The sequence below is a fragment of the Salvelinus sp. IW2-2015 genome, linkage group LG8, assembly GCF_002910315.2.
Source record: "Salvelinus sp. IW2-2015 linkage group LG8, ASM291031v2, whole genome shotgun sequence".
NCBI classification, from domain to species: domain Eukaryota; kingdom Metazoa; phylum Chordata; class Actinopteri; order Salmoniformes; family Salmonidae; genus Salvelinus; species Salvelinus sp. IW2-2015.
Window position 1 is genome coordinate 53,431,147 of NC_036848.1, and position 10,591 is coordinate 53,441,737.

Consider the following 10,591-nt stretch of genomic DNA (forward strand, 5'->3'; position numbering starts at 1 on the left):
CAGTCTTCAGTCTTGTCTACTGTACCTGTAGAATGACTTTCCCAGGTCCAGTACCAGACACTTCTCACCCAGTCCAGCCCAGAAAAACTCCAGCCCAAAAAAATTAAGTTCAGTCTAGTCCTTGTCTAATCCAGTCTCACAGTAGTAGTACTCTCAATAATATAGTCCAGACTTCTCTCCCAGTACAGCAGACCAGTATTAGCCTGGTTCTTCTGTCCCAGTGCAACCCACCAGCCAAGCAGTATAACCCAGACAATCCCAGACCCTCTGAGCCCTCCAATCCCGTGGTGCAATACTAAAATAACCAACACGACCCCCCTCTCCCCTGCAACCAGGCAGACTGTCCTTAACCCTTAATTACCTGCCAAGCTTACCATCTGTCTTTCACATCACCACACTACTACAAGCTTGTAATGAGAGCGAGAGAGCGAGCAAGGTAACAGGCTAGCTGCTCCACCACACCACAGAGGGCGTGAGGAAGAGCAAGTGTGTGTGTGAACCAGGGGAGTGTTCAGCTCAATCCCTCTACCATTTGTTGAGAAATCACTGATATTACAGGGGGAAACCCTCCCCCGCAACTCCTCCCTCTTTCCCTCCAAGCATTATACAGTCTCCACCGCGTGGACTCTCACACATAGCCCTAGGTATGTGTACTCATGACTGTCAGACTGTACACCAATGACCTCCAGCACTGAATATGATCTCTGACTTAATGATAAACAAACCATTTATGCAACAAGGGGCACTGTCCAATTATTTCACTATTTTATTTTTTTATTTTTTTATTTTTTTATCAAGCAACATGAACAACTTGTCCTCTAAGAGAGGCTACAGTACATAAACCTCAGTGAGTATTACTCAATGTGTGCTTCAAGGTTGGATTGCTGCGAGTCCATTAGCTACAGTTTCAGTTACTGACACTAAGTTGATGTAAAACCTCTGGACAGACCGGATCCCAGTTTCCCAAAAGCATCAACTTCTTAAGGCTAGGGGGCAGTTTTTGACATCCAGATGAAAAGCGTGCCCAAAGTAAACTGTTACTCAGGCCCAGAAGCTAGGATATGCATATAATTGGTAGATTTGGATAGAAAACACTAACATTTCTAAAACAGTTAAAATAATGTCTGAGTATAACAGAACTGATTTGGCAGGCAAAACCCCAAGGACAATCCATCCATGGGAGAAAAAGAAATTGAGGTCATTGGATTTTCCAATGCTTTTCTATGGGAAACTCAATTTATTAGGACCAAAATTTCAGTTCCTATGGCTTCCACTAGATGTCAACAGTCTTTAGAAATTGTTCGATGTTTATCTTTTAAGGAATGAAGTAATCCTATTCTTTCCATGTGTCACTCAGAAGGACTCTAGTCTTTTGGTGCGTGTGAACAGGAGCGCGCTCCTTGATTTTCTTCGGTATTGGAAACAGATTATTCCATTTTAAATTTTATCGATTATTTAAATTATAGCGTACCTGAGGTTGGATTAGAAACGTTGTTTGAAATATTTGGACCAAGTTTACAGGTAACTTATTAGATACTTTGTAAGCATGTTGGGCGAGTTGGAACCGGTCTATTTCTGAATCAAACGGAAATTTTTGGGACATAAAAAGACAAAACGACCATTCATTTTGTATAAGACATTTGGAATTGCAAAAAGATGAAGATCTTCAAAGGTAAGCGATTTATTTCATTGCCATTTCTGACTTTTGTTATGCATCCGTTTGGTTGGAGAAAAAAAAAAAATCATAGTTTTGTATGAGGGTCGCCTCAGATAATCGTATGGTATGCTTTCGCCGTAAAGCCTTTTTGAAATCTGACAAAGCGGCTGGATTAACAAGAAGTGTATCTTAAATTATGTAAGACACTTGTATCGTCATGAATGTTTAATATTACTTAGTATTTTTGAATTTCGCGCTCTGCAATTTACCAGATGTTGTCAAATCTATCCAGTAAACGGGATTCGAGCATTAAGGGGTCCCTAAGAGGTTAATTAAGGTTAAGTTCATTGTTAGAACCTTCATAGGAGCATCGTTAAATCTCAGAGCTGTCATACCTTGGATCTAGTTTTGTCCTGTGGAATAAATATTGTGGATCTAAATGTTTTTCCTCATAATCCTGGACTATCGGACCACCATTTTATTACATTTGCAATCGCAACAAAACTGCTCAGACCCCAACCAAGGATCATCAAAAGCCGTGCTATAAATTCTCAGACAATCCAAAGATTCCTAGATGCCCTTCCAGACTCCCTCCATCTACTCAAAGACGTTGGAGTACAAAAAAACTGAGGATCTAAATTTAACCTTGCGTAATACCCTAGATACAGTTCGACMCCTAACAACAAAACATTTGTCATAAGAAATTAGCTCCCTGGTATACAGAAAATACCCGAGCCCTGAAGCAAGCTTCCAGAAAATTAGAATGGAAATGATGCTCCACCAAACTAGAAGTCTTCCAACTAGCTTGAAAAGACAGTACCGTGCAATATCAAAGAGCCCTCACCTAATTGAGGAGAATAAGACCAATCTCCAAAAATGTTTTGATACTTTTGCAAAGCTAACTAAAAAGCAGTATTCAACAAGAGGATAGCTTTCACTTCAGCAGTGAAAAATTCATGAAATTTATGAACTGAAAACATGATCATTAGAAAATTAATTACAAACTCCTCTTTGAATCTGTGTATTTCTCCAAAGCTCAGCTGTCCTTAGTCTGTACAGAACTGCCAGGACCAATGGAGACACTCAAGTTTTTTTAATCCTGTTTCACATTCATGGAAATAGTCATGACCTCTAAATCGTCAAGCTGCATACTGTGTACCAAACTCACTAAAAAAGTGGCTGTAATAAAGCTTCTTGAAAAAGCCAAACCTTGACCCAGAAAATATTTGTAAAAAATACACACAAAAAAAACACAATTTGGCCTATCGAATCTCCCATTCCCCTCAAAAAAATGTAAAAGCTGTTGCACAGCAACTCACTGCCTTCCCGATAATGTATATGAAATGCTTCAGTCTGGTTTTAGACCCCATCATAGCACGTGAAGGTGGTAAATGACCTTTTAATGGCGTCAGACCAAGGCTCTCCATCTGTCCTCGTGCTCCTAGACCATAGTGCTGCTTTGACACCATCCAGCCCCACATTATTTTGGAGAGATTAGAAACCCTAATTGGTCTACACGGACAAGTTCTCGCCTGGTTTAGATYTTATCTGTCAGAAAGATCTGTTCGCCTCTGGATGGTTTGTCCTCTGACAAATCAATTGTAAGTGTCACCATTCCTCAAGGTTCCATTTTAGGACCACTATTGTTTTCACTATATATTCTACCTCTTGGTGATGTCATTCGCAAACACTGTCAACTTTCACTGCTATTTGGATGACACACAGCTGTACATTTCGATGAAACATGGTGAAGCCCCAAAATTGCCTACCCTGGAAGCCTGTCTTTCAGAAATAAGGAAGTGGATGGCAGCACATTTTTTACTTTGAAACTCAGACAAAACAGAGATGCTAGTTCTAGGTCCCAAGAAACAAAGTGTTCTGCTGTTGGATTTGCCAATTAAGTTGGTATGGTTGTAGTCGTCTGAAAAAAAAAACTGAAGGACCTCACCGTTACTCTGGACACCGATCTCTCTTTGACGAACATGTAAAGAATAGCTTCCCCCATCTTCGTAACATTGCAAAAATCAGAACCTTTTTGTCCAAAAATTATGCAAAAAAAGATAATCCATGCTTTTGTCACTTCTAGATTAGACTACTGCAGTGCTCCACTCTACGGCTACCCGGATAAAGCACCAAATAGGCTTCAGTTAGTGCTGAAACACAGCTGCTAGAATTCTGACTAGAACCCCATAATTTGATCATGTTACTCCAGTGCTAGTCTCTCTATATTGGCTTCCTGATRAGGCTAAGGCTGATTTCAATGTTTTACTGCTAATGAATCTTTCTACTMATTTTGTTAATTTGAGTCAGTTATGCCCTGGGCACACAGGACCCCCTACTGGCGAACGATGACTCTAAATAGTCATGATTCTACGAGCCTCTCGTTCACATGTAGGGGCTTATTGGAGCTGACATGTGACAGACTTATGAAAGCGTGATTTTGAAACTTTTGATTGCTAGGCATACAGATAAGATTATTTATTTGTACTTTGAAACAAGATCTAGTTGTGGCCGCACTCGGATTAGATTGTGAACGACTATTTTGGCGGAATGCATTGCTTGATAGCCATGAGAGTGATAAACACAATATTGTTKGCAAACTGCAGCACTCCAAACGATTTGTTCTACAGTTTGTTGAGCAGAGGCTGTGTGTTTTTGTTTCTACAAAGCTGCGTCCATCATAATGTTCAATTAATTGCATTCATTCTTGCACCATGCGATCAATTATCAGTTTTAAACATGTACTTTTCTTCTCTATGCTGCCTGCAGCATGATCAATTTTGCCTGCGCGCACATGACAGACAGTTGGACAAACCTACTCATTCAAGGGTTTTTATTTTTACTATATTGTAGAATATTTGTGAAGACGTCAACACTATGAAATAACACATATGGAATCATGTAGTAACCAAAAAAAGTTAAAAATAAATCAAAAAACATTTTAGATTCTTCAAAGTAGCCACCCTTTGCCTTGACAGCTTTGCACACTCTTGGCATTCTCTCATCCAGCTTCATGAGGAATGCTTTTCCAACCGTCTAATGTCCATTGCTCATGTTTCTTGGCCCAAGCAAGTCTCTTTTTCTTATTGGTGTCCTTCAGTAGTGGTTTCTTTGCAGCAATTTGACCATGAAGGCCTGATTCACAGTGTCCTCTGAACAGTTGATGTTGAGATGTGTCTGTTACTTGAACTCTGTGAAGCATTTATTTGGGCTGCAATTTCTGAGGCTGGTAACTCTAATGAACGTATCCTCTGCAGCAGAAGTAACTCTGGGTCTTCCTTTCCTGTGGAGGTCCTCATGAGAGCCAGTTTCATCATAGTTTTTCCAACTGCACTTGAAGAAACTTTCAACGTTCCTTCAAATGTCTTAAAGTAATGGACTGTCGTTTCGCTTTGCTTATTTGAGCTGTTCTTGCCATATARGGCTATCTTCTGTATACCACCCATACCTCGTCACAACACAACTGATTGGCTTAAACGCATTAAGGAAAGAAATTCCCCAAATTAACTTATAAAAAGGCACACCTGTTAATGCATTCCAGGTGAAATGCATTCCAGGTGACTACCTCATGAAGCTTGTTGGGAGAATGCCAAGAGCGTGCAAAGCTGTCATCAACACAAAGGGTGGCTATTTGAAGAATCTCATATATTTTGATTTGTTTAACACTTTTTTGGTTACTACACGATTCCATGTGTTAAAAAACGTATTGTTTGAAACAGAAATGTCTACGTGTTGCAATAAACAGTAAGAATGGAATTCTGAAATGCTAGCAATTATTGTAGTATTAGAAACGTGTGAAAGCAAAAGCAAATATTTCAAAAACTTCGCTCTGGCGACTCCTTGTGGCGGGCCGGGAACCTGCAGGCTGACATCGGTCGTGAGTTTAACGGTGTTTCTTCTGACACATTGGTGCGGCTGGCTTCCGGGTTTAGCGGGCTGGTGTTAAGAAGCGCGGTTTTGCAGGTCATGTTTCGGAGGAGCCCATTGGGGAGTTGCAGCGATGAGACAAGCTCAAAGGGAGCTGCATATTTATTTATTATGCCAATCCTCTCTTTCTACAATTTGACGTTTGCACTGCACCCGATCCTATATCTGTACAGCAAATCAACAATCTGTTCACTAGCTCACCCGACCTGTGTTGATTGACAGTTTGAAGGTCCAATCAGAGTGCGCGTTTCACTAGCCAATCTGTTGCAGTGTTTTTTTTTACTTTTCCAAGGGCGATGCTGTAGCTACTGTCTCTGGCTGTGTGTAGATTAAGCCACGTACACCAGGATTCCGCAACTGGCAGCCCGTGATTTTATTTGCCCCTCAACACTTGCTCCTTCCATGACAGACTGGCTAGGTGAATCCAGGCATAAATGAGCATTTCTCTCAGCACTCACTGCAAAATTTGTATAATTGCAGGAAATGAGCTCTAAAACTGGATACTTTTGTCACTGCAGCCAACAGGAGGGCTTTTAAAATGTTCAGTTGACGACAGCACCGTTGGCCATACCGACTGCCACGCCCCTACCACCTAAGCCCCATTTTGATCCAGAAGAAACCCTGCAAATGTAAGCAAGGTTTTAAATTATTATGTTTTAGTCAAATATTGTATCTGTTTGTGCGTCTTGCGGTCAATTTGCAGTCTACAAATAATTTGTCATTTCAAGTCAGTCTCAAGTCAAAGTCGAGTCCCAAGTCTTGAGTCTCCAAGTCAAGACATTCTATTTTCAAGTCTAAAGTATTCACATTTGTCATGTGACTTGAGTCCACAACTGCTGTTTTCTACCAGATAAGTTGTTCAAGTTTATTAGTCGTATGTACTGGATACGCATGGAATACATCGTCCAACTAAATGCTTACTTGCAGGTTCCTTCTCGACAATGCAACAATAATAAATAAAGATAGGAATACGAACATAAAGTACTTTTATTGCCTTCAGTTGCTCTTTAAGGTAAGATTTGAATGGAGAAAGCTGACCCGAGAGCAGCACTGCTTTTCTTTTGATCCAATTAGTATCGACACATGCCTCAACAATGCACTTAGCAAACACTCTCGCTGCGTGGTGTTTTGGAAAACGCATCTTACGTCTTCGGCTGTTGTAGGAACGATGTATCGTAGACACACACGCATTATGATTTCAGTGATAAACAGTGCACACCGCTGTATAGCCTCAACTCAGTCCACTAAATTAACCTTTTGTGCTAAGGTCGTCTGGAAATTAACATATGAAGACCTGTTGCGCTATTGCAGGCTGGGTAAGTTATTTTAGCCAGTCAACCGTAAAAGGCACGGCGAAAACATGTTACTAATAGCCAACAGAAACAAGGTAGCAATAACWTAGAAAGAAATAGCATACAGGTATTAACTGTTTATAAAGCTAGGGCCTACATCAAATAGCATTGGCTAATTAAGTCTGGTGCTAACGTACTTACCTACTCCGTCTGCCGACTTCATAACCATCATGTAGCCTTTCTGTAAACTACGAATCCTTTCAAAAACTTTACAAATTGCTGCTCACGTAGCAACTATTAATTGGAATGCTCAGATTATATATATTTTTTAAAGAGGCTGACTTTTTATCGACTTTCTATCTTAAAATTACGTGTAACAGCTGTGAATTGACTCAGAACTGGGGCGTCCCATATGCGGTGAAACAAGGCGTGGTTTAGTAATACTTGCTACTGGGCAGCCAATCAGAAGCTTTGCTATCCCGATATTCGCTAAGCTCCACCCCCAGAAGTCACATATGCACACACACAAGCACCCTTGCTGCCCATGTTGACTCCAATTCCCACAGTTGTGGCAACGGTCAAGTTGCCTGGATGTCCTTTTGGTGGTGGACCATTCTTGATACACATGGGAAACTGGGAAGCATGGGAAACCAGCAGCGTTGCATTTCTATAATAGCCTCTTCAAAGGAACTTAAATATTTTGTCTTGCCCATGAATGGCACACACACAATTCGTGTCTCAAGGCTTAAAAATAACGATTTAACCTGTCTCCTCCCCTTCATCTACAATGACTGAAGTGGATTTGATTTAACAAGTGACATCAATCAGGGATCATAGTTTCACCTGGTCAGTCTGTCTTGAATAATATTTTGTATACTCAGTTTATAGTTTCCACTAGTTACCACAGTCACAAAGTCAAAATTGGAAACAAACATTTGCTTTTTTATCTTAATTTAAGGTTAGTGTTTGGCATAAAGTTAGCAGTGTGGTTAAGGTTAGGGTTACGTTTAAAATCACATTTTAAGAAGAAAAATTGTAGAAATGGAAGGGGTTTATGACTTTGTGGCTGTGGTAACTAGTGATGACAGATTTATAGCGCTTGACCTCTGAATGGTGAATGACGTGATGACAGGCTAAAGGACCATTTTAACTCTCCATCATAACAATGAGAGAGAGAGATAGAGCGAGAGTACAAACATGTGAGAATATACAAGGACAGATAGAGAGAGACAGAAAATTACGTGGCTAGACAAGAGAGGAAGAGAAAGAAGAGAGATGAAGAGTAGGGGCAAAATGGGACAAAAGAGGGAGAGCGGGTTTTAAAGCGCAGCTGTGTGCTTGAATCAGAGCTTCATTCACTAAGTTTGGCCACAGAGAGAGGAAAACAGGATATGCTGTGAGAGAGAGAGGGAGAGAGCATTACAGGATATGCCACTGATATCTGCAGAACCAAGGAGAAAGAGTTTCTGAAAAGAAGGTATTCATCTATATATATAAGCCTCTGAAAAGAAGGTATATAAATAGTAAATCTGACTTTCTGTTTAAGGAGTTTATCASTAAAATGATTTAAGCCATGGTGAATGGGGAATTAACCACAGTGGCAGGAGAGGACAAAAACGGAGGAAGGGAGAGGACAAACAACACCTTCAATGTAGATTATTTATTCAGAATGCTTTTTAACCTTGAAAGGATGATAAGGTATAAACAACAGAAAAATCTACAGGCTCCGGATTGTGGTATTAAAAGGTGGCTATTTTCTCCTCTTCAGTCATCTCACATCATCTCATGTTGAAAACTGCAGAGAGAAAAATAGAGCATGTCACAACCGCAGTATTACACTAGTTTGAAATTACACATTAGGTAGGGTAGCACAATTCTGACAACTTTCCCAAAATGTTCATGTTTTCCAGAAAATCTGGTGGGACGATTCCTGGAATCAGGAGGGAATGAGCAGGAAATCCGGAATCCTTCAACCAGAATTTCTCGAAAACCTGGGAATTTTGGGAACGTTATCGGAATTTTGTAACCCCAGTGGGCTGGAATAACTATGTGTTGGCTGGAATAACTTTTCTCCTTCCTTACCTGGAGATCCATCCATGCAGTCCATGGAATTCATTTTTGAAAAGATGTCATTGTATAGCATGGGGTCAACATCCTTTAGTAGGGTGATAATGAGCTCAGACGCACGTTCACCTTTGGCATAGATCGTGTCCACAAGGTCACGTGCTTTATTTGCCCGCCCATGTTTCTCCATTATGGTTTCCTTCTCAAATTGATTGATCACGTTTTGGCTAAAGAGTATATCTACTAGACGATTGATGTTGGCCTCGTTCAATCTCTTCACAATGTTCCCCCTTTCCTTGTACAATCCTTCAGCTGTCCAAATTGAAATAAAGAGAACATGAGAATGATTATTAGAGAATGGTTATTGACAATCATACGTTTGATACCGTCAGTCTCTGTAACAAACAAATTCCTGAAGCCACCTGAATCAGCATTAAGTACTAGAGCATGTAGAAACAGACTACCCCTTACAAAAAAAGATTGCCGTTTTGAAACTGCAGTAAAAGTGCAGTAACTGCAGTCGATTGTAGTATTTTGGTCGTAGTAATTGCAGAATTAATGCAGTTATTCTGCACTCTAACTGCAGTTACACTACAAAATTACTGCAGTAAAAAAAAAATATGTTGATGCAGTATTTGCAGCATACTGCAGTTATACTGCACTCTAACTGCAATCGGGGTTTTTTTTTTATAGGGGACATAGCCAGGAGACTTACATGCGACTTCTGCTATCAGAATACGAAGATTACATTGAAAAGACGAGTCTAGACTCTCAAAAGTTGCTTTGTGGTCTGACTATGTTCAGATCTGGCTGACCATTTCAGGAGGTGGTCAGGGATGCATTGTGTGTGGATTTCTTCTGTCTGGATGCTATCAGGCTACCGAAAGCACATACAGTGGGCGAAGTCATCAGCACTCCTCCCACAAGTCTCCAGAAAACATGTGCTTTTGGACCAAGATGCACCTTTTCATTATAACATTGGAGGAAATAATTTCCTAGCGTGTGAGGAACGTGTTTGCTGGTCTCATAAATGCTAGCCAGCTAGCTAATATTTAGAATCATATATATTTTTTTTTACTGGAGTTATGCTAAACTGTTTGCAATGCTTGCTAGCTTGCTGGCTAGCTACAGAGGTTAGCTGGCTAGTTAGCTACTGCCATCAGTTGTTGTTGTGTTATTATCATATTTTGCCTATTCCCTTACAAAAAAAGATTGCAGTTTGGAAACTGCAGTAAAAGTGGAGTAACTGCAGTCGACTGTGGTATTTTCGATGCAGTAATTGCAGAATAACTGCAGTGTACTGCACTCCAACTGCAGTTATACTGCACTCCAAATGAAGTTATACTGCAGTGTACTCTGGCTGCAGTCTTTTTTTTGTAAGGGTTCCACCATTTGTAGAACACATACTGGCATGTGAATATAGCACGGGAAAAGGGATTCCGGAAACACTTTGGACACGGTAGAAGTGTAGATGCATGACACATTCAGAATTCCATGATCAGAACTCTATGATCAGAATACTAAAGCTGCATGAACTGTCAAGTCTAGACAGAAAGTTGAACCTCATTTACTGAACTTCTAAACAATTTAAAAACTCTAGAATGTTATTTAGAGACCAGCAAAAACAAGCAAAAATTACCCCTGCCATTAT

At 40.3% G+C, this 10,591-nt stretch overlaps 1 protein-coding gene across 1 annotated transcript in view; it reads right to left on the reverse strand.

The window, feature by feature from the left end:
- The window catches only part of LOC111968152 (cytohesin-1), a 42,960-nt gene extending 35,676 nt beyond the window's left edge, over window positions 1-7,284 (reverse strand). The window contains exon 1 of the mRNA XM_023993722.2: window positions 7,078-7,284. The gene's annotated coding sequence lies outside the window, so the exon portion shown is untranslated. The remainder of the gene's footprint in view (window positions 1-7,077) is intronic.
- Window positions 7,285-10,591: the final 3,307 nt, after the last annotated feature.